The following is a 27717-nucleotide window of genomic DNA, read 5'->3' as shown; positions in this document are numbered from 1 at the left end:
CTTCAAGACCCACTACATTACCCGAACACCACTGCACTGCCCTAAACCCTGAAACACCACCCCCATCATGACCCCCAACACTGCCCGAACACCACCGCACTACCCTAAACCATAAAACGCCAGCCCCAGCACAACCCCCTACACTGCCCGAACACCTCTGAACTGCCCTGAAAGCTGAAATGCCACCCCCTTCAAGACACCCTACATTACCCGAACACCACTGCACTGCCCCAAACCCTGAAACACCACCCCCAGCATGACCCCCAACACTGCCTGAATACCACCGCACTACCCTAAACCATAAAACACCAGCCCCAGCACAACCCCCTACACTGCCCGAACACCTCTGCACTGCCCTGAAAGCTGAAACTCCACCCCAGCAAGACCCCCTACACTGCCCGCACACCACTGCACTGCCCTAAACCCTTAAACACCACCCCCAGCACGACCCCCTACACTGCACGAACACCGCTGCACTGCCCTAAACCCTGAAACACCACCCCCCTGCACGACCCCCCTACACTGCTCAAACACCACTGCACTGCCCTAAACCCTGAAACACCACCCCAGCAAGCCCCCCTACACTGCCCGAAAACCTCTGCACTGCCCTGAAAGCTGAAACACCACCCCCAGCACAACCCCCTACACTGACTGAATACCACTGCCCTAAACCCTTAAACCACCCCAGCAAGACACCCTACGCTGCCCGAAAACCACTGCACTGCCCTACACCCTGAAACACCACCCCCTGCACGACCCCCTTCACTGCCCGAACACAACTGCACTGCTCTAAACCCTGAAACACCACCGCCAGCACGACCCCCTACACTGCCTGAACACCACTGCTCTGACCTAAACCCTGAAACACCACCCCCAGCATGACCCCCTTCACTGCCCGAACACCACTGCACTGCCGTAAACCCTGAAACACCACCACCTGCACGACCCCCTACACTGCTCGAACACCACTGCACCACTTCTCTAAAGCCTGAAATGCCACCCCCTTCAAGACACCCTACATTACCCGAACACCACTGCACTGCCCTAAACCCTGAAACACCACCCCCAGCATGACCCCCAACACTGCCAGAACACCACCGCACTACCCTAAACCATAAAACACCAGCCCCAGCACAACCCCCTACACTGCCCGAACACCTCTGCACTGCCCTGAAAGCTGAAACACCACCCCCAGCAAGACCCCCTACACTGCCCGAACCCCACTGCACTTACCTAAACCCTGAAACACCAGCCCCAGCACGACCCCCTACACTGCCCGAACACCACTGCACTGCCCTAAACTCTGAAACGCCACCTCCAGCAAGACCCCCTACACTGCCTGAACACCACTGCCCTAAACCCTTAAACACCAAGCCAGCAAGACACCCTACGCTGCCCGAAAACCACTGCACTGCCCTAAACCCTGAAACACCACCCCCTGCAAAACCCTCTACACTGCGTGAACACCACTGCACCACTGCCCTAAACCCTGAAATGCCACCCCCTGCAAGACCCCCTACATTGCCCGAACACCACTGCACTGCCTTAAACCCTGAAACACCACTCCCAGCATGACCCCCTACACTGCCCGAACACCACTGCACTGCCATAAACCCTGAAACACCACCCCCAGCATGACCCCCTACACTGCCCAAACACCACTGCACTGCCCTAAACCACCACCCCCAGCACGACCCCCCACACTGCCTGAACACCACTTCACTGCCCTAAACCCTAAAACACTACCCCCAGCAAGACACCCTACACTACCTGAACACCACTGCACTACCCTAAAACGCCACCTCCAGCAAGACCCTCTACACTGCCCGAACACCACTGCACCACTGCCCTAAACCCTGAAATGCCACCCTCTGCAAGACCCCCAACACGGCCCGAACACCACTGCACTGCCATAAACCCTGAAACACCACCCCTAGCATGACCCCCTACTCTGCCCGAACACCACTGCTCTACCCTAAACCCTAAAACACCAGCCCCAGCACGACCCCCTACACTGCCAGAACACCACTGCACTGCCCTAACCCTAAAGCACCACCCCGAGCACGACCCCCTACACTGCCCGAACACCACTGCTCCACCCTAAACCCTAAAACACCAGCCCCAGCACGACCCCCTACACTGTCCGAACACCACTGCACTGCCCTAAACCCTGAAACACCAGCCCCAACACGACCCCCTCCACTGCCCAAACACCACTGCCCTAAACCCTGAAACGCCTTCCCCTGCAAGACCCTCTACACTGCCCGAACACCACTGCACCACTGCCCTAAACCCTGAAATGCCACCCCCTGCAAGAACCCCTATATTGCCCGAACACCACTGCACTGGCCTAAACCCTGAAACACCACCCCAGCACGACCCCCTACACTGCCTGAACACCACGGCACTGCCCTAAACCCTAAAACACTACCACCAGCACGACCCGACCCCCCACACTGCCCGAACACCACTTCACTGCCCTAAACCCTAAAACAGCACCCCCTGCATGACACCCTACACTACCAGAACACCACTGCACTAACCTAAAACACCACCCCCAGCATGACCCTCAACACTGCCCGAACACCACTGCACTACCCTAAACCATAAAACACCAGCCCCAGCACGACGCCCTACACTGCCCGAACACCACTGCACTGCCCTAACCCTAAAGCACCAGCCCCAACATGACCCCTCACACTGCCAGAACACCACTACACGGCCCTAAACCCTGAAACACCAGCCCCACCACGACCCCCTACACTGCCCAAACACCACTGCACTGCCCTAAACCCTGAAACACCATCCCCAGCATGACCCCCTACACTGCCCGAACACCACTGCACTGCCCTAAACCCTGAAACATCAACCCCAACACGACCCAATACACTGCCCGAACACCACTGCACTGCCCTAAACCCTGAAACACCACCCCCTGCATGACCCCCTACACTGCCCGAACACCACTGCACTGCCCTAAAACCAGAAACACCACCCCCAGCAACACCCCCTACACTGCCCGAACACCTCTGCACTGCCCTGAACCCCTAAACACCAGCCCCAGCATGACCCCCTCCACCCCCCAAACACCACTGCCCTAAACCCTGAAACGCCTTCCCCTGCAAGACCCTCTACACTGCCCGAACACAACTGCACCACTGCCCTAAACCCTGAAATGCCACCCCCTGCAAGACCCCCTATATTGCCCGAACACCACTGCACTGGCCTAAACCCTCAAACACCACCCCAGCACGACCCCCTACACTGCCTGAACACCACGGCACTGCCCTAAACCCTAAAACACTACCACCAGCACGACCCAACCCCCCACACTGCCCGAACACCACTTCACTGCCCTAAACCCTAAAACAGCACCCCCTGCACGACAACCTACACTACCAGAACACCACTGCACTAACCTAAAACACCACCCCCAGCATGACCCTCAACACTGCCCGAACACCACTGCACTACCCTAAACCATAAAACACCACCCCAGCATGACCCCCTGCACTGCCTAACACCACTGCACTGCCCTAAACCCTAAAACACTACCACCAGCATGACCCCCCACACTGCCCGAACACCACTTCACTGCCTTAAACCCTAAAACACCACCACCTGCATGACACCCTTCTCTACCACAACACCACTGCACTACCCTAAAACACCCCCCCTGCATGACCCTCAACACTGCCCGAACACCACTGCACTACCATAAACCCTGAAACACCACCCCCAGCATGACCCCCTACACTGCCCGAACACCACTGCACTGCCCTAAACCACCACCCCCAGCACGACCCCCCACACTGCCTGAACACCACTTCACTGCCCTAAACCCTAAAACACTACCCCCAGCAAGACACCCTACACTACCTGAACACCACTGCACTACCCTAAAACGCAACCTCCAGCCAGACCCCCTAAACTGCCCGAACACCACTGCCCTAAACCCTGAAACGCCACTCCCTGCAAGTCCCTCTACACTGCCCGAACACCACTGCACCACTGCCCTAAACCCTGAAATGCCACCCTCTGCAAGACCCCCAACACTGCCCGAACACCACTGCACTGCCATAAACCCTGAAACACCACCCCCAGCACGACCTCCTACACTGCCCGAACACCACTGCTCTACCCTAAACCCAAAACACCAGCCCCAGCATGACCCCCTACACTGCCAGAACACCACTGCCCTGCCCTAACCCTAAACCAGCACCCCCAGCACGACCCCCTACACTGCCCGGACACCACTGCTCCACCCTAAACCCTAAAACACTACCCCCAGCAAGACACCCTACACTACCTGAACACCACTGCACTACCCTAAAACGCCACCTCCAGCAAGACCCTCTACACTGCCCGAACACCACTGCACCACTGCCCTAAACCCTGAAATGCCACCCTCTGCAAGACCCCCAACACGGCCCGAACACCACTGCACTGCCATAAACCGTGAAACACCACCCCTAGCATGACCCCCTACTCTGCCCGAACACCACTGCTCTACCCTAAACCCTAAAACACCAGCCCCAGCACGACCCCCTACACTGCCAGAACACCACTGCACTGCCCTAACCCTATAGCACCACCCCCAGCACGACCCCCTACACTGCCCGAACAGCACTGCTCCACCCTAAACCCTAAAACACTACCCCCAGCAAGACACCCTACACTACCTGAACACCACTGCACTACCCTAAAACACCACCTCCAGGATGACCCCCTACACTGCCCAAACAGCACTGCTCTGCCCTAAACCCTGAAACACTAGCATGACCCCCTACACTGTCTGAACACCACTGCACTGCCCTAAACCCTGAAACACCAGCCCCAGCACGACCCCCTACACTGCACGAACACCACTGCAATGCCCTAAACCCTGAAACACCACCCACAGCATGACCCCCTACACTACCCGCACACCACTGCACTGCCCTAAACCCTGAAACACCACACCCAGCACGAGCCCCTACACTGCCCGAACACTACTGCACTGCCCTAAGCCCTGAAACACCACCCCCAGCATTAGCCCCTACACTGCCCGCACACCACACCACTGCACTGCCCTAAACCCTGAACCACCAGCCCCTACTCGACCCCCTACACTGCACGAACACTACTGCACTGCCCTAAGCCCTGAAACACCACCCCCAGCATTAGCCCCTACACTGCCCGCACACCACACCACTGCACTGCCCTAAACCCTGAACCACCACCCACAGCACGACCTCCTACACTACCCGCACACCACTGCACTGCCCTAAACCCTGAAACACCACCCCCAGCACGACCCCCTACACTGCCCGAACACCAATGCACTGCCCTAAACCTTGAAACACCACCCCCAGCACGACCCCCTAAACTGCCCGAACACCACTGCACTGCCCTAAACCCTGAAACACCACCCCCTGCAAGACCCCCTACACTGCCCGAACACCATTGCCCTAAACCCTGAAACGCCACTGTCTGCAAGACCCCTTACCCCGCCCGAACACCATTACACTGCCCTAAACCATGAAACACCACCTCCAGCAAGAACCCCAACACTTCCCGAACACCACTGCACTGCCATAAACCCTGAAACACCACCCCCAGCACGACCCCCTACACTGCCCGAACACCACTGCTCTACCCTAAACCCAAAACACCAGCCCCAGCACGACCCCCTACACTGCCCGAACACAACTGCTCCACCCTAAACCCTAAAACACTGCCCCCAGCAAGACACACTACACTACCTGAACACCACTGCACTACCCTAAAATGCCACCTCCAGGATGACCCCCTACACTGCCCAAACACCACTTCTCTGCCCTAAACCCTGAAACACTAGCATAACCCCCTACACTGCCTGAACACCACTGCACTGCCCTAAACCCTGAACCACCACCCCCTACTCGACCCCCTACACTGCACGAACACCACTGCACTGCCCTAAACCCTGAAACACCACCCACAGCACGACCCCCTACACTACCCGCACACCACTGCACTGCCCTAAACCCTGAAACACCACCCCCAGCACGACCCCCTGCACTGCCCGAACACCAATGCACTGCCCTAAACCTTGAAACACCACTCCCAGCACGACCCCCTGAACTGCCCAAACACCACTGCACTGCCGTAAACCCTGAAACACCACCCCCTGCAAGACCCCCTACGCTGCCCGAACACCACTGCCCTAAACCCTGAAACGCCACTGTCTGCAAAACCCCTTACCCTTCCCGAACACCATTACACAGCCCAAAACCATGAAACGCCACCCCAGCACGACCCCCTACACTGCCCGAACACCACTTCTTTGCCCTAAACCCTGAAACACCACCTCCAGCAAGACCCCCTACAATGCCTGAACACCACTGCCCTAAACCCTGAAATGCCACCTCCAGCAAGACCCCCTACACTGCCCGAACACCACTGCCCTAAACCCTGAAACGCCACCCCCTGCAAAACCCTCTACACTGCGCGAACACCACTGCACCACTGCCCTAAACCCTGAAATGCCACCCCCTGCAAGACCCCCTACATTGCCCGAACACCACTGCACTGCCTTAAAACCTGAAACACCACTCCCAGCATGACCCCCTACACTGCCCGAACACCACTGCACTGCCATAAACCTTGAAACACCACCCCCAGCATGACCCCCTACACTGCCCGAACACCACTGCACTGCCCTAAACCACCACCCCCAGCACGACCCCCCACACTGCCTGAACACCACTTCACTGCCCTAAACCCTAAAACACTACCCCCAGCAAGACCCCCTATATTGCCCGAACACCACTGCACTGGCCTAAACCCTGAAACACCACCCCAGCACGACCCCCTACACTGCCCGAACACCACTGCACTGCCCTAAACCCTGAAACACCATCCCCAGCATGACCCCCTACACTGCCCGAACACCACTGCACTGCCCTAAACCCTGAAACATCACCCCCAACACCACCCAATACACTGCCCGAACACCACTGCACTGCCCTAAACCCTGAAACACCACCCCCCTGCATGACCCCCTACACTGCCCGAACACCACTGCACTGCCCTAAAACCAGAAACACCACCCCCAGCAACACCCCTACACTGCCCGAACACCTCTGCACTGCCCTGAACCCCTGAACACCAGCCCCAGCATGACCCCCTCCACTGCCCAAACACCACTGCCCTAAACCCTGAAACGCCTTCCCCTGCAAGACCCTCTACACTGCCCGAACACCACTGCACCACTGCCCTAAACCCTGAAATGCCACCCCCTGCAAGACCCCCTATATTGCCCGAACACCACTGCACTGGCCTAAACCCTGAAACACCACCCCAGCATGACCCCCTGCACTGCCTGAACACCACTACTCTGCCCTAAACCCTAAAACACTACCACCAGCATGACCCCCCACACTGCCCGAACACCACTTCACTGCCTTAAACCCTAAAACACCACCACCTGCACGACACCCTACTCTACCACAACACCACTGCACTACCCTAAAACACCCCCCCAGCATGACCCTCAATACTGCCCGAACACCACTGCACTGCCCTAAACCACCACCCCCAGCACGACCCCCCACACTGCCTGAACACCACTTCACTGCCCTAAACCCTAAAACACTACCCCCAGCAAGACACCCTACACTACCTGAACACCACTGCACTACCCTAAAACGCAACCTCCAGCCAGACCCCCTAAACTGCCCGAACACCACTGCCCTAAACCCTGAAACGCCATTCCCTGCAAGACCCTCTACACTGCCCGAACACCACTGCACCACTGCCCTAAACCCTGAAATGCCACCCTCTGCAAGACCCCCAACACTGCCCGAACACCACTGCACTGCCATAAACCCTGAAACACCACCCCCAGCACGACCTCCTACACTGCCCGAACACCACTGCTCTACCCTAAACCCAAAACACCAGCCCCAGCATGACCCCCTACACTGCCAGAACACCACTGCACTGCCCTAACCCTAAAACAGCACCCCCAGCATGACCCCCTACACTGCCCGGACACCACTGCTCCACCCTAAACCCTAAAACACTACCCCCAGTAAGACACCCTACACTACCTGAACACCACTGCACTACCCTAAAACGCCACCTCCAGCAAGACCCTCTACACTGCCCGAACACCACTGCACCACTGCCCTAAACCCTGAAATGCCACCCTCTGCAAGACCCCCAACACGGCCCGAACACCCCTGCACTGCCATAAACCGTGAAACACCACCCCTAGCATGACCCCCTACTCTGCCCGAACACCACTGCTCTACCCTAAACCCTAAAACACCAGCCCCAGCACGACCCCCTACACTGCCAGAACACCACTGCACTGCCCTAACCCTAAAGCACCACCCCCAGCACGACCCCCTACACTGCCCGAACAGCACTGCTCCACCCTAAACCCTAAAACACTACCCCCAGTAAGACACCCTACACTACCTGAACACCACTGCACTACCCTAAAACGCCACCTCCAGGATGACCCCCTACACTGCCCAAACAGCACTGCTCTGCCCTAAACCCTGAAACACTAGCATGACCCCCTACACTGTCTGAACACCACTGCACTGCCCTAAACCCTGAAACACCAGCCCCAGCACGACCCCCTACACTGCACGAACACCACTGCAATGCCCTAAACCCTGAAACACCACCCACAGCATGACCCCCTACACTACCCGCACACCACTGCACTGCCCTAAACCCTGAAACACCACACCCAGCACGAGCCCCTACACTGCCCGAACACTACTGCACTGCCCTAAGCCCTGAAACACCACCCCCAGCATTAGCCCCTACACTGCCCGCACACCACACCACTGCACTGCCCTAAACCCTGAACCACCACCCCCTACTCGACCCCCTACACTGCACGAACACTACTGCACTGCCCTAAGCCCTGAAACACCACCCCCAGCATTAGCCCCTACACTGCCCGCACACCACACCACTGCACTGCCCTAAACCCTGAACCACCACCCACAGCACGACCTCCTACACTACCCGCACACCCCTGCACTGCCCTAAACCCTGAAACACCACCCCCAGCACGACCCCTACACTGCCCGAACACCAATGCACTGCCCTAAACCTTGAAACACCACCCCCAGCACGACCCCCTAAACTGCCCGAACACCACTGCACTGCCCTAAACCCTGAAACACCACCCCCTGCAAGACCCCCTACACTGCCCGAACACCACTGCACTGCCCTAAACCCTGAAACACCACCCCCTGCAAGACCCCCTGCACTGCCCGAACACCACTGCCCTAAACCCTGAAACGCCACTGTCTGCAAGACCCCTTACCCCGCCCGAACACCATTACACTGCCCTAAACCATGAAACACCACCTCCAGCAAGAACCCCAACACTTCCCGAACACCACTGCACTGCCATAAACCCTGAAACACCACCCCCAGCACGACCCCCTACACTGCCCGAACACCACTGCTCTACCCTAAACCCAAAACACCAGCCCCAGCACGACCCCCTACACTGCCCGAACACAACTGCTCCACCCTAAACCCTAAAACACTGCCCCCAGCAAGACACACTACACTACCTGAACACCACTGCACTACCCTAAAATGCCACCTCCAGGATGACCCCCTACACTGCCCAAACACTACTTCTCTGCCCTAAACCCTGAAACACTAGCATAACCCCCTACACTGCCTGAACACCACTGCACTGCCCTAAACCCTGAACCACCACCCCCTACTCGACCCCCTACACTGCACGAACACCACTGCACTGCCCTAAACCCTGAAACACCACCCACAGCACGACCCCCTACACTACCCGCACACCACTGCACTGCCCTAAACCCTGAAACACCACCCCCAGCATGACCCCCTGCACTGCCCGAACACCAATGCACTGCCCTAAACCTTGAAACACCACTCCCAGCACGACCCCCTGAACTGCCCAAACACCACTGCACTGCCGTAAACCCTGAAACACCACCCCCTGTAAGACCCCCTACACTGCCCGAACACCACTGCCCTAAACCCTGAAACGCCACTGTCTGCAAAACACCTTACCCTGCCCGAACACCATTACACAGCCCAAAACCATGAAACGCCACCCCAGCACGACCCCCTACACTGCCCGAACACCACTTCTTTCCCTAAACCCTGAAACACCAGTCCCGCACGACCCCCTACACTGACCGAACTCCACTGCACTGCCCTAAACCCTGAAACACTAGCCCCAGCACGACCCCCTACACTGCCCGAACACCACAGCACTGCCCTAAACCCTGAAACACCAGCCCCAGCATGACCCCCTAAATTGCCCGAACACCACTGCACTGCCCTAAAGCCTGAAACACCAGCCCCATCACGACCCCCTACACTGCCTAAACACCACTGCACTGCCCTAAACCCTGAAACACCACCCCAGCACGACCCCCTACACTGCCCAAACACCACTGCACTGCCCTAAACCCAGAAACACCACCTCCAGCAAGACCCCCTACAATGCCTGAACACCACTGCCCTAAACCCTGAAACGCCACCTCCAGCAAGACCCCCTACACTGCCCGAACACCACTGCCCTAAACCCTGAAACGCCACCCCCTGCAAAACCCTCTACACTGCGCGAACACCACTGCACCACTGCCCTAAACCCTGAAATGCCACCCCCTGCAAGACCCCCTACATTGCCCGAACACCACTGCACTGCCTTAAACCCTGAAACACCACTCCCAGCATGACCCCCTACACTGCCCGAACACCACTGCACTGCCATAAACCTTGAAACACCACCCCCAGCATGACCCCCTACACTGCCCGAACACCACTGCACTGCCCTAAACCACCACCCCCAGCACGACCCCCCACACTGCCTGAACACCACTTCACTGCCCTAAACCCTAAAACACTACCCCCAGCAAGACACCCTACACTACCTGAACACCACTGCACTACCCTAAAACGCAATCTCCAGCAAGACCCCCTAAACTGCCCGAACACCACTGCCCTAAACCCTGAAACGCCACTCCCTGCAAGACCCTCTACACTGCCCGAACACCACTGCACCACTGCCCTAAACCCTGAAATGCCACCCTCTGCAAGACCCCCAACACTGTCAGAACACCACTGCACTGCCATAAACCCTGAAACACCACCCCCAGCATGACCCCCTACACTGCCCGAACACCACTGCTCTACCCTAAACCCAAAACACCAGCCCCAGCATGACCCCCTACACTGCCAGAACACCACTGCACTGCCCTAACCCTAAAACACCACCCCCAGCACGACCCCCTACACTGCCCGGACACCACTGCTCCGCCCTAAACCCTAAAACACTACCCCCAGCAAGACACCCTACACTACCTGAACACCACTGCACTACCCTAAAACACCAGCTCCAGCAAGACCCTCTACACTGCCCAAACACCACTGCACTGCCCTAAACCCTAGAACACCATCCCCAGAATGACCCCCTACACTGTCCGAACACCACTGCACTGCCCTAAAACCAGAAACACCACCCCCAGCAACACCCCCTACACTGCCCGAACACCTCTGCACTGCCCTGAACCCCTAAACACCAGCCCCAGCATGACCCCTTCCACTGCCCAAACACCACTGCCCTAAACCCTGAAACGCCTTCCCCTGCAAGACCCTCTACACTGCCCGAACACCACTGCACCACTGCCCTAAACCCTGAAATGCCACCCCCTGCAAGACCCCCTATATTGCCCGAACACCACTGCACTGACCTAAACCCTGAAACACCACCCCAGCATGACCCCCTGCACTGCCTGAACACCACTACTCAGCCCTAAACCCTAAAACACTACCACCAGCATGACCCCCCACACTGCCCGAACAGCACTGCTCCACCCTAAACCCTAAAACACTACCCCCAGCAAGACACCCTACACTACCTGAACACCACTGCACTACCCTAAAACGCCACCTCCAGGATGACCCCCTACACTGCCCAAACAGCACTGCTCTGCCCTAAACCCTGAAACACTAGCATGACCCCCTACACTGTCTGAACACCACTGCACTGCCCTAAACCCTGAAACACCAGCCCCAGCACGACCCCCTACACTGCACGAACACCACTGCAATGCCCTAAACCCTGAAACACCACCCACAGCATGACCCCCTACACTACCCGCACACCACTGCACTGCCCTAAACCCTGAAACACCACACCCAGCACGAGCCCCTACACTGCCCGAACACTACTGCACTGCCCTAAGCCCTGAAACACCACCCCCAGCATTAGCCCCTACACTGCCCGCACACCACACCACTGCACTGCCCTAAACCCTGAACCACCACCCCCTACTCGACCCCCTACACTGCACGAACACTACTGCACTGCCCTAAGCCCTGAAACACCACCCCCAGCATTAGCCCCTACATTGCCCGCACACCACACCACTGCACTGCCCTAAACCCTGAACCACCACCCACAGCACGACCTCCTATACTACCCGCACACCCCTGCACTGCCCTAAACCCTGAAACACCACCCCCAGCACGACCCCCTACACTGCCCGAACACCAATGCACTGCCCTAAACCTTGAAACACCACCCCCAGCACGACCCCCTAAACTGCCCGAACACCACTGCACTGCCCTAAACCCTGAAACATCACTCCCTGCAAGACCCCCTACACTGCCTGAACACCACTGCACTGCCCTAAACCCTGAAACACCACCCCCTGCAAGACCCCCTACACTGCCCGAACACCACTGCCCTAAACACTGAAACGCCACTGTCTGCAAGACCCCTTACCCCGCCCGAACACCATTACACTGCCCTAAACCATGAAACACCACCTCCAGCAAGAACCCCAACACTTCCCGAACACCACTGCACTGCCATAAACCCTGAAACACCACCCCCAGCACGACCCCCTACACTGCCCGAACACCACTGCTCTACCCTAAACCCAAAACACCAGCCCCAGCACGACCCCCTACACTGCCCGAACACAACTGCTCCACCCTAAACCCTAAAACACTGCCCCCAGAAAGACACACTACACTACCTGAACACCACTGCACTACCCTAAAATGCCACCTCCAGGATGACCCCCTACACTGCCCAAACACTACTTCTCTGCCCTAAACCCTGAAACACTAGCATAACCCCCTACACTGCCTGAACACCACTGCACTGCCCTAAACCCTGAACCACCACCCCCTACTCGACCCCCTACACTGCACGAACACCACTGCACTGCCCTAAACCCTGAAACACCACCCACAGCACGACCCCCTACACTACCCGCACACCACTGCACTGCCCTAAACCCTGAAACACCACCCCCAGCATGACCCCCTGCACTGCCCGAACACCAATGCACTGCCCTAAACCTTGAAACACCACTCCCAGCACGACCCCCTGAACTGCCCAAACACCACTGCACTGCCGTAAACCCTGAAACACCACCCCCTGTAAGACCCCCTACACTGCCCGAACACCACTGCCCTAAACCCTGAAACGCCACTGTCTGCAAAACACCTTACCCTGCCCGAACACCATTACACAGCCCAAAACCATGAAACGCCACCACAGCACGACCCCCTACACTGCCCGAACACCACTTCTTTGCCCTAAACCCTGAAACACCAGTCCCGCACGACCCCCTACACTGACCGAACTCCACTGCACTGCCCTAAACCCTGAAACACTAGCCCCAGCACGACCCCCTACACTGCCCGAACACCACAGCACTGCCCTAAACCCTGAAACACCAGCCCCAGCATGACCCCCTAAATTGCCCGAACACCACTGCACTGCCCTAAAGCCTGAAACACCAGCCCCATCACGACCCCCTACACTGCCTAAACACCACTGCACTGCCCTAAACCCTGAAACACCACCCCAGCACGACCCCCTACACTGCCCAAACACCACTGCACTGCCCTAAACCCAGAAACACCACCTCCAGCAAGACCCCCTACAATGCCTGAACACCACTGCCCTAAACCCTGAAACGCCACCTCCAGCAAGACCCCCTACACTGCCCGAACACCACTGCCCTAAACCCTGAAACGCCACCCCCTGCAAAACCCTCTACACTGCGCGAACACCACTGCACCACTGCCCTAAACCCTGAAATGCCACCCCCTGCAAGACCCCCTACATTGCCCGAACACCACTGCACTGCCTTAAACCCTGAAACACCACTCCCAGCATGACCCCCTACACTGCCCGAACACCACTGCACTGTCATAAACCTTGAAACACCACCCCCAGCATGACCCCCTACACTGCCCAAACACCACTGCACTGCCCTAAACCACCACCCCCAGCACGACCCCCCACACTGCCTGAACACCACTTCACTGCCCTAAACCCTAAAACACTACCCCCAGCAAGACACCCTACACTACCTGAACACCACTGCACTACCCTAAAACGCAATCTCCAGCAAGACCCCCTAAACTGCCCGAACACCACTGCCCTAAACCCTGAAACGCCACTCCCTGCAAGACCCTCTACACTGCCAGAACACCACTGCACCACTGCCCTAAACCCTGAAATGCCACCCTCTGCAAGACCCCCAACACTGTCCGAACACCACTGCACTGCCATAAACCCTGAAACACCACCCCCAGCATGACCCCCTACACTGCCCGAACACCACTGCTCTACCCTAAACCCAAAACACCAGCCCCAGCATGACCCCCTACACTGCCAGAACACCACTGCACTGCCCTAACCCTAAAACACCACCCCCAGCATGACCCCCTACACTGCCCGGACACCACTGCTCCGCCCTAAACCCTAAAACACTACCCCCAGCAAGACACCCTACACTACCTGAACACCACTGCACTACCCTAAAACGCTAGCTCCAGCAAGACCCTCTACACTGCCCAAACACCACTGCACTGCCCTAAACCCTAGAACACCATCCCCAGAATGACCCCCTACACTGTCCGAACACCACTGCACTGCCCTAAACCCTGAAACACCAGCCCCAGCACGACCCCCTCCACTGCCCAAACACCACTGCCCTAAACCCTGAAACGCCTTCCCCTGCAAGACCCTCTACACTGCCCGAACACCACTGCACCACTGCCCTAAACCCTGAAATGCCACCCCCTGCAAGACCCCCTATATTGCCCGAACACCACTGCACTGGCCTAAACCCTGAAACACCACCCCAGCACGACCCCCTACACTGCCTGAACACCACAGCACTGCCCTAAACCCTAAAACACTACCACCAGCACGACCCGACCCCCCACACTGCCCGAACACCACTTCACTGCCCTAAACCCTAAAACAGCACCCCCTGCACGACACCCTACACTACCAGAACACCACTGCACTAACCTAAAACACCACCCCCAGCATGACCCTCAACACTGCCCGAACACCACTGCACTACCCTAAACCATAAAACACCAGCCCCAGCACGACCCCCTACACTGCCCGAACACCACTGCACTGCCCTAACCCTAAAGCACCAGCCCCAGCACGACCCCTCACACTGCCATAACATCACTACACGGCCCTAAACCCTAAAACACCAGCCCCACCACAACCCCCTACACTGCCCAAACACCACTGCACTGCCCTAAACCCTGAAACACCATCCCCAGCATGACCCCCTACACTGCCCGAACACCACTGCACTGCCCTAAACCCTGAAACATCACCCCCAACACGACCCAATACACTGCCCGAACTCCACTGCACTGCCCTAAACCCTGAAACACCACCCCCCTGCATGACCCCCTACTCTGCCCGAACACCACTGCACTGCCCTAAAACCAGAAACACCACCCCCAGCAACACCCCCTACACTGCCCGAACACCTCTGCACTGCCCTGAACCCCTAAACACCACCCCCAGCATGACCCCCTACACTGCCCGAACACCACTGCACTGCCCTAAACCACCACCCCCAGCACGACCCCCCACACTGCCTGAACACCACTTCACTGCCCTAAACCCTAAAACACTACCCCCAGCAAGACACCCTACACTACCTGAACACCACTGCACTACCCTAAAACGCAACCTCCAGCAAGACCCCCTAAACTGCCCGAACACCACTGCCCTAAACCCTGAAATGCCACTCCCTGCAAGACCCTCTACACTGCCCGAACACCACTGCACCACTGCCCTAAACCCTGAAATGCCACCCTCTGCAAGACCCTCAACACTGCCCGAACACCACTGCACTGCCATAAACCCTGAAACACCACTCCCAGCACGACCCCCTACACTGCCCGAACACCACTGCTCTACCCTAAACCCAAAACACCAGCCCCAGCATGACCCCCTACACTGCCAGAACACCACTGCACTGCCCTCACCCTAAAACACCACCCCCAGCACGACCCCCTACACTGCCCGGACACCACTGCTCCACCCTAAACCCTAAAACACTACCCCCAGCAAGACACCCTACACTACCTGAACACCACTGCACTACCCTAAAACGCCACCTCCAGCAAGACCCTCTACACTGCCCGAACACCACTGCACCACTGCCATAAACCCTGAAACACTACCCCTAGCATGACCCCCTACTCTGCCCGAACACCACTGCTCTACCCTAAACCCTAAAACACCAGCCCCAGCACGACCCCCTACACTGCCAGAACACCACTGCACTGCCCTAACCCTAAAGCACCACCCACAGCACGACCCCCTACACTGCCCGAACACCACTGCTCCACCCTAAACCCTAAAACACCAGCCCCAGCACGAGACCCTACACTGCCCGAACACCACTGCACTGCCCTAACCCTAAAACACCAGCCCCAGTACGACCCCCTACACTGCCGAAACACCACTGCACTGCCCTAAACCCTAGAACACCAGCCCCAGAATGACCCCCTACACTGTCCGAACACCACTGCACTGCCCTAAACCCTGAAACACCAGCCCCAGCACGACCCCCTCCACTGCCCAAACACCACTGCCCTAAACCCTGAAACGCCTTCCCCTGCAAGACCCTCCACACTGCCCGAACACCACTGCACCACTGCCCTAAACCCTGAAATGCCACCCCCTGCAAGACCCCCTATATTGCCCGAACACCACTGCACTGGCCTAAACCCTGAAACACCACCCCAGCACGACCCCCTATACTCCCTGAACACCACGGCACTGCCCTAAACCCTAAAACACTACCACCAGCACGACCCAACCCCCCACACTGCCCGAACACCACTTCACTGCCCTAAACCCTAAAACAGCACCCCCTGCACGACACCCTACACTACCAGAACACCACTGCACTAACCTAAAACACCACCCCCAGCATGACCCTCAACACTGCCCGAACACCACTGCACTACCCTAAACCATAAAACACCAGCCCCAGCACGACCCCTCACACTGCCAGAACACCACTACACGGCCCTAAACCCTGAAACACCAGCCCACCACGACCCCCTACACTGCCCAAACACCACTGCACTGCCCTAAACCCTGAAACACCATCCCCAGCATGACCCCCTACACTGCCCGAACACCACTACACTGCCCTAAACCCTGACACACCACCCCCAACACGACCCACTACACTGCCCGAACACGACTGCACTGCCCTAAACCCTGAAACACCACCCCCCTACATGACCCGCTACACTGCCCGAACACCACTGCACTGCCCTAAAACCAGAAACACCACCCCCAGCAACACCCCCTACACTGCCCGAACACCTCTGCACTGCCCTGAACCCCTAAACACCAGCCCTAGCATGACCCCCTCCACTGCCCAAACACCACTGCCCTAAACCCTGAAACGCCTTCCCCTGCAAGACCCTCTACACTGCCCGAACACCACTGCACCACTGCCCTAAACCCTGAAATGCCACCCCCTGCAAGACCCCCTATATTGCCCGAACACCACTGCACTGGCCTAAACCCTGAAACACCACCCCAGCATGACCCCCTGCACTGCCTGAACACCACTACTCTGCCCTAAACCCTAAAACACTACCACCAGCATGACCCCCCACACTGCCCGAACACCACTTCACTGCCTTAAACCCTAAAACACCACCACCTGCACGACACCCTACTCTACCACAACACCACTGCACTACCCTAAAACACCCCCCCAGCATGACCCTCAACACTGCCCCAACACCACTGCACTACCCTAAACCATAAAACACCAGCCCCAGCACGACCCCCTACACTGCCCGAACACAACTGCACTGCCCTAACCCTAAAACACCAGCCCCAGCACGACCCCTCACACTGCCCGAACACCACTACACGGCCCTAAACCCTGAAACACTAGCCCCACCACGACCCCCTACACTGCCCGAACACCACTGCACTGCCCTAAACCCTGAAACACCATCCCCAGCATGACCCCCTACACTGCCCGCACACCACTGAACTGCCCTAAACCCTGAAACACCACCCCCAACATGACCCACTACACTGCCCGAACACCACTACACTGCCCTAAACCCTGAAACACCACCCCCCTGCACGACCCCCTACACTGCCCGAACACCACTGCACTGCCCTAAAACCGGAAACACCACCCCCAGCAACACCCCCTACACTGCCCGAACACCACTGCACTGCCCTAACCCTAAAGCACCAGCCCCAGCACGACCCCTCACACTGCCAGAACATAACTACACGGCCCTAAACCCTAAAACACCAGCCCCACCACAACCCCCTACACTGCCCAAACACCACTGCACTGCCCTAAACCCTGAAACACCATCCCCAGCATGACCCCCTACACTGCCCGAACACCACTGCACTGCCCTAAACCCTGAAACATCACCCCCAACACGACCCAATACACTGCCCGAACACCACTGCACTGCCCTAAACCCTGAAACACCACCCCCCTGCATGACCCCCTACACTGCCCGAACACCACTGCACTGCCCTAAAACCAGAAACACCACCCCCAGCAACACCCCCTACACTGCCCGAACACCTCTGCACTGCCCTGAACCCCTAAACACCAGCCCCAGCATGACCCCCTCCACTGCCCAAACACCACTGCCCTAAACCCTGAAACACCTTCCCCTACAAGACCCTCTACACTGCCCGAACACCACTGCACCACTGCCGTAAACCCTGAAATGCCACCCCCTGCAAGACCCCCTATATTGCCCGAACACCACTGCACTGGCCTAAACCCTGAAACACCACCCCAGCTTGACCCCCTGCACTGCCTGAACACCACTACTCTGCCCTAAACCCTAAAACACTACCACCAGCATGACCCCCCACACTGCCCGAACACCACTTCACTGCCTTAAACCCTAAAACACCACCACCTGCACGACACCCTACTCTACCACAACACCACTGCACTACCCTAAAACACCCCCCCAGCATGACCCTCAACACTGCCCCAACACCACTGCACTACCATAAACCCTGAAACACCACCCCCAGCATGACCCCCTACACTGCCCGAACACCACTGCACTGCCCTAAACCACCACCCCCAGCACGACCCCCCACACTGCCTGAACACCACTTCACTGCCCTAAACCCTAAAACACTACCTCCAGCAAGACACCCTACACTACCTGAACACCACTGCACTACCCTAAAACGCAACCTCCAGCAAGACCCCCTAAACTGCCCGAACACCACTGCCCTAAACCCTGAAATGCCACTCCCTGCAAGACCCTCTACACTGCCCGAACACCACTGCACCACTGCCCTAAACCCTGAAATGCCACCCTCTGCAAGACCCCCAACACTGCCCGAACACCACTGCACTGCCATAAACCCTGAAACACCACTCCCAGCACGACCCCCTACACTGCCCGAACACCACTGCTCTACCCTAAACCCAAAACACCAGCCCCAGCATGACCCCCTACACTGCCAGAACACCACTGCACTGCCCTCACCCTAAAACACCACCCCCAGCACGACCCCCTACACTGCCCGGACACCACTGCTCCACCCTAAACCCTAAAACACTACCCCCAGCAAGACACCCTACACTACCTGAACACCACTGCACTACCCTAAAACGCCACCTCCAGCAAGACCCTCTACACTGCCCGAACACCACTGCACCACTGCCATAAACCCTGAAACACTACCCCTAGCATGACCCCCTACTCTGCCCGAACACCACTGCTCTACCCTCAACCCTAAAACACCAGCCCCAGCACGACCCCCTACACTGCCAGAACACCACTGAACTGCCCTAACCCTAAATCACCACCCACAGCACGACCCCCTACACTGCCCGAACACCACTGCTCCACCCTAAACCCCAAAACACCAGCCCCAGCACGACCCCCTACACTTCCCGAACACCACCCCAGCATGACCCCCTGCACTGCCTGAACACCACTACTCTGCCCTAAACCCTAAAACACTACCACCAGCATGACCCCCCACACTGCCCGAACACCACTTCACTGCCTTAAACCCTAAAACACCACCACCTGCACGACACCCTACTCTACCACAACACCACTGCACTACCCTAAAACACCCCCCCAGCATGACCCTCAACACTGCCCCAACACCACTGCACTACCATAAACCCTGAAACACCAGCCCCAGCATGACCCCCTACACTGCCAGAACACCACTGCACTGCCCTAACCCTAAAACACCACCCCCAGCATGACCCCCTACACTGCCCGGACACCACTGCTCCGCCCTAAACCCTAAAACACTACCCCCAGCAAGACACCCTACACTACCTGAACACCACTGCACTACCCTAAAACGCTAGCTCCAGCAAGACCCTCTACACTGCCCAAACACCACTGCACTGCCCTAAACCCTAGAACACCATCCCCAGAATGACCCCCTACACTGTCCGAACACCACTGCACTGCCCTAAACCCTGAAACACCAGCCCCAGCACGACCCCCTCCACTGCCCAAACACCACTGCCCTAAACCCTGAAACGCCTTCCCCTGCAAGACCCTCTACACTGCCCGAACACCACTGCACCACTGCCCTAAACCCTGAAATGCCACCCTCTGCAAGACCCCCAACACTGTCTGAACACCACTGCACTGCCATAAACCCTGAAACACCACCCCCAGCATGACCCCCTACACTGCCCGAACACCACTGCTCTACCCTAAACCCAAAACACCAGCCCCAGCATGACCCCCTACACTGCCAGAACACCACTGCACTGCCCTAACCCTAAAACACCACCCCCAGCATGACCCCCTACACTGCCCGGACACCACTGCTCCGCCCTAAACCCTAAAACACTACCCCCAGCAAGACACCCTACACTACCTGAACACCACTGCACTACCCTAAAACGCTAGCTCCAGCAAGACCCTCTACACTGCCCAAACACCACTGCACTGCCCTAAACCCTAGAACACCATCCCCAGAATGACCCCCTACACTGTCCGAACACCACTGCACTGCCCTAAACCCTGAAACACCAGCCCCAGCACGACCCCCTCCACTGCCCAAACACCACTGCCCTAAACCCTGAAACGCCTTCCCCTGCAAGACCCTCTACACTGCCCGAACACCACTGCACCACTGCCCTAAACCCTGAAATGCCACCCTCTGCAAGACCCCCAACACTGCCCGAACACCACTGCACTGCCATAAACCCTGAAACACTACCCCCAGCATGACCCCCTACACTGCCCGAACACCACTGCACTGCCCTAAACCACCACCCCCAGCACGACCCCCCACACTGCCTGAACACCACTTCACTGCCCTAAACCCTAAAACACTACCTCCAGCAAGACACCCTACACTACCTGAACACCACTGCACTACCCTAAAACGCAACCTCCAGCAAGACCCCCTAAACTGCCCGAACACCACTGCCCTAAACCCTGAAATGCCACTCCCTGCAAGACCCTCTACACTGCCCGAACACCACTGCACCACTGCCCTAAACCCTGAAATGCCACCCTCTGCAAGACCCCCAACACTGCCCGAACACCACTGCACTGCCATAAACCCTGAAACACCACTCCCAGCACGACCCCCTACACTGCCCGAACACCACTGCTCTACCCTAAACCCAAAACACCAGCCCCAGCATGACCCCCTACACTGCCAGAACACCACTGCACTGCCCTCACCCTAAAACACCACCCCCAGCACGACCCCCTACACTGCCCGGACACCACTGCTCCACCCTAAACCCTAAAACACTACCCCCAGCAAGACACCCTACACTACCTGAACACCACTGCACTACCCTAAAACGCCACCTCCAGCAAGACCCTCTACACTGCCCGAACACCACTGCACCACTGCCATAAACCCTGAAACACTACCCCTAGCATGACCCCCTACTCTGCCCGAACACCACTGCTCTACCCTCAACCCTAAAACACCAGCCCCAGCACGACCCCCTACACTGCCAGAACACCACTGAACTGCCCTAACCCTAAATCACCACCCACAGCACGACCCCCTACACTGCCCGAACACCACTGCTCCACCCTAAACCCCAAAACACCAGCCCCAGCACGACCCCCTACACTTCCCGAACACCACCCCAGCATGACCCCCTGCACTGCCTGAACACCACTACTCTGCCCTAAACCCTAAAACACTACCACCAGCATGACCCCCCACACTGCCCGAACACCACTTCACTGCCTTAAACCCTAAAACACCACCACCTGCACGACACCCTACTCTACCACAACACCACTGCACTACCCTAAAACACCCCCCCAGCATGACCCTCAACACTGCCCCAACACCACTGCACTACCATAAACCCTGAAACACCACCCCCAGCATGACCCCCTACACTGCCCGAACACCACTGCACTGCCCTAAACCACCACCCCCAGCACGACCCCCCACACTGCCTGAACACCACTTCACTGCCCTAAACCCTAAAACACTACCTCCAGCAAGACACCCTACACTACCTGAACACCACTGCACTACCCTAAAACGCAACCTCCAGCAAGACCCCCTAAACTGCCCGAACACCACTGCCCTAAACCCTGAAATGCCACTCCCTGCAAGACCCTCTACACTGCCCGAACACCACTGCACCACTGCCCTAAACCCTGAAATGCCACCCTCTGCAAGACCCCCAACACTGCCCGAACACCACTGCACTGCCATAAACCCTGAAACACCACTCCCAGCACGACCCCCTACACTGCCCGAACACCACTGCTCTACCCTAAACCCAAAACACCAGCCCCAGCATGACCCCCTACACTGCCAGAACACCACTGCACTGCCCTCACCCTAAAACACCACCCCCAGCACGACCCCCTACACTGCCCGGACACCACTGCTCCACCCTAAACCCTAAAACACTACCCCCAGCAAGACACCCTACACTACCTGAACACCACTGCACTACCCTAAAACGCCACCTCCAGCAAGACCCTCTACACTGCCCGAACACCACTGCACCACTGCCATAAACCCTGAAACACTACCCCTAGCATGACCCCCTACTCTGCCCGAACACCACTGCTCTACCCTAAACCCTAAAACACCAGCCCCAGCACGACCCCCTACACTGCCAGAACACCACTGAACTGCCCTAACCCTAAATCACCACCCACAGCACGACCCCCTACACTGCCCGAACACCACTGCTCCACCCTAAACCCTAAAACACCAGCCCCAGCACGACCCCCTACACTTCCCGAACACCACTGCACTGCCCTAACCCTAAAACACCAGCCCCAGTACGACCCCCTACACTGCCCAAAAACCACTGCACTGCCCTAAACCCTAGAACACCAGCCCCAGAATGACCCCCTACACTGTCCGAGCACCACTGCACTGCCCTAAACCCTGAAACACCAGCTCCAGCACGACCCCCTCCACTGCCAAAAACACCACTGCCCTAAACCCTGAAACGCCTTCCCCTGCAAGACCCTCTACACTGCCCGAACACCACTGCACCACTGCCCTAAACCCTGAAATGCCACCCCCTGCAAGACCCCCTATATTGCCCGAACACCACTGCACTGGCCTAAACCCTGAAACACCACCCCAGCACGACCCCCTATACTGCCTGAACACCACGGCACTGCCCTAAACCCTAAAACACTACCACCAGCACGACCCAACCCCCCACACTGCCCGAACACCACTTCACTGCCCTAAACCCTAAAACAGCACCCCCTGCACGACACCCTACACTACCAGAACACCACTGCACTAACCTAAAACACCACCCCCAGCATGACCCTCAACACTGCCCGAACACCACTGCACTACCCTAAACCATAAAACACCAGCCCCAGCACGACCCCCTACACTGCCCGAACACCACTGCACTGCCCTAACCCTAAAGCACCAGCCCCAGCACGACCCCTCACACTGCCAGAACACCACTACACGGCCCTAAACCCTGAAACACCAGCCCCACCACGACCCCCTACACTGCCCAAACACCACTGCACTGCCCTAAACCCTGAAACACCATCCCCAGCATGACCCCCTACACTGCCCAAACACCACTACACTGCCCTAAACCCTGACACACCACCCCCAACACGACCCACTACACTGCCCGAACACCACTGCACTGCCCTAAAACCTGAAACACCACCACCCTACATGACCCCCTACACTGCCCAAACACCACTGCACTGCCCTAAAACCAGAAACACCACCCCCAGCAACACCCCCTACACTGCCCGAACACCTCTGCACTGCCCTGAACCCCTAAACACCAGCCCTAGCATGACCCCCTCCACTGCCCAAACAGCACTGCCCTAAACCCTGAAACGCCTTCCCCTGCAAGACCCTCTACACTGCCCGAACACCACTGCGCCACTGCCCTAAACCCTGAAATGCCACCCCCTGCAAGACCCCCTATATTGCCCGAACACCACTGCACTGGCCTAAACCCTGAAACACCACCCCAGCACGACCCCCTGCACTGCCTGAACACCACTGCACTGCCCTAAACCCTAAAACACTACCACCAGCATGACCCCCCACACTGCCCGAACACCACTTCACTGCCTTAAACCCTAAAACACCACCACCTGCACGACACCCTACTCTACCACAACACCACTGCACTACCCTAAAACACCCCCCCAGCATGACCCTCAACACTGCCCGAACACCACTGCACTACCCTAAACCATAAAACACCAGCCCCAGCACGACCCCCTACACTGCCCGAACACCACTGCACTGCCCTAACCCTAAAACACCAGCCCCAGCACGACCCCTCACACTGCCCGAACACCACTACACGGCCCTAAACCCTGAAACACTAGCCCCACCACGACCCCCTACACTGCCCGAACACCACTGCACTGCCCTAAACCCTGAAACACCATCCCCAGCATGACCCCCTACACTGCCCGCACACAACTGAACTGCCCTAAACCCTGAAACACCACCCCCAACATGACCCACTACACTGCCCGAACACCACTACACTGCCCTAAACCCTGAAACACCACCCCCCTGCACGACCCCCTACACTGCCCGAACACCACTGCACTGCCCTAAAACCGGAAACACCACCCCCAGCAACACCCCCTACACTGCCCGAACACCTCTGCACTGCCCTGAACCCCTAAACACCACCCCCAGAACGACCCCCTACACTGCCCGAGCACCACTGCACTGCCCTAAAGCCTGAAACACCACCCACAGCACGACCCCCTACACTGCCCGAAAACCACTGCACTGCCCTAAATCCTGAAACACCACCCCAGCACGACCCCCTACACTGCCTGAACACCACTGCACTGCCCTAAACCCTAAAACACTACCCCCAGCACGACCCCCCACACTGCCCGAACACCACTTCACTGCCCTAAACCCTGAAACACCATCCCCAGCATGACCCCCTACACTGCCAAAACACCACTGCACTACCCTAAACCATAAAACACCAGCCCCAGCACGACCCCCTACACTGCCCGAACACCATTGCACTGCCCTAACCCTAAAGCACCAGCCCCAGCACGACTCCTCACACTGCCCGAATACCACTACACGGCCCTAAACCCTGAAACACCAGCCCCACCACAACCCCCTACACTGCCCGAACACCACTGCACTGCCCTAAACCCTGAAACACCATCCCCAGCATGACCCCCTACACTGCCAAAACACCACTGCACTACCCTAAACCCTGAAACACCACCCCCAACACGACCCACTACACTGCCCGAACACCACTGCACTGCCCTAAACCCTGAAACACCACCCCCCTGCACGACCCCCTACACTGCCCGAACACCACTGCACTGCCCTAAAACCGGAAACACCACCCCCAGCAACACGCCCTACACTGCCCGAACACCTCTGTACTGCCCTAAACCCTGAAACACCACCCCCAACACGACCCACTACACTGCCCGAACACCACTGCACTGCCCTAAACCCTGAAACACCACCCCCCTGCACGACCCCCTACACTGCCCGAACACCACTGCACTGCCCTAAAGCCTGAAACACCACCCCCAGCATGACCCCCTACACTGCCCGAAAACCACTGCACTGCCCTAAATCCTGAAACACCACCCCCCTGCACGCCCCCCTACACTGCCCAAACACCACTGCACTGCCCCGAAGCCTGAAACACCATCCCCAGCTAGATCCCCTACACTGCCCGAACACCTCTGCACTGCCCTGAACCCTGAAACACCACCCCCAGCAAAACCCCTTACACTGCCTGAACACCACTGCCCTAAACCCTTAAACACCACACCAGCAAGACACCCTATGCTGCCTGAAAACCACTGCACTGTCCTAAACCCTGAAGCACCACCACCTGCATGACCCCCTACACTGCCCGAACACCAATGCACTGCCCTAAACCCTGAATCATCACCCCCTGCACGACCCCCTACACTGCCCGAATACCACTGCACTGCCCTAAACCCTGAAACACCACCCCCCTGCACGACCCCCTACACAGCACGAACACCACTGCAATGTCCTAAACCCTGAAACACCACCCACAGCATGACCCCCTACACTACCTGCACACCACTGCACTGCCCTAAACCCTGAAACACCACCCCCAGCACGACCCTCTACACTGCCGGAACACCACTGCACTGCCCTAAACCCTGAAACACCACCCCCAGCATGACCCTCTACACTGCCCAAAAACCATAGCACTGCCCTGAACCCTGAAACACCACCCCCCTGCACGACCCCCTACACTGCCCGAACACCACTGCACTGCCTTAAACCCTGAAGCACCAACCCCAGCAGGACCCCCTACACTGCCCGACCACCACTGCACTGCCCTAAACCCTGAAACATCACTCCCAGGACGAACCCCTATACTGCCCAAACACCACTGCTCTGCCCTAAACCCTAAAACACCACCCCCAGGACGTCCCCCTACACTGCCAGAACACCACTGCACTGCGCTAATTCCTGAAACACCACCCCCAGCACGACGCCCTACACTGCCTAAACACCACTGCTCTGCCCTAAACCCTGAAACTCCATCCCCAGCACGTCCCCCTACACTGCCTGAACACCACTGCTCTGCCCTAAACCCTGAAACACCAGCACAACCCCCTACACTGCCAGAACACTACTGCACTGCCCTAAACCCTGAAACACCATCCCCAGCACGACCCCCTACACTGCCCGCATGCCACTTCGCTGCCCTAATCCCTGAAACACCACCCCCAGCAAGACCCCCTACAGTGCCCAAACACCACTGCTCTAAACCCTGAAACGCCACCCCTTGCAAGACCCTCTACACTTCCCGAACACGACTGCACCACTGCCCTGAACCCTGAAACGCCACCCCCTGAAAGACC

The sequence above is a fragment of the Triturus cristatus genome, chromosome 1_1 (genome assembly GCF_964204655.1).
Source record: "Triturus cristatus chromosome 1_1, aTriCri1.1, whole genome shotgun sequence".
Classification (NCBI taxonomy): Eukaryota; Metazoa; Chordata; class Amphibia; order Caudata; family Salamandridae; genus Triturus; species Triturus cristatus.
Note: the sequence above shows the minus strand (reverse complement) of the source record.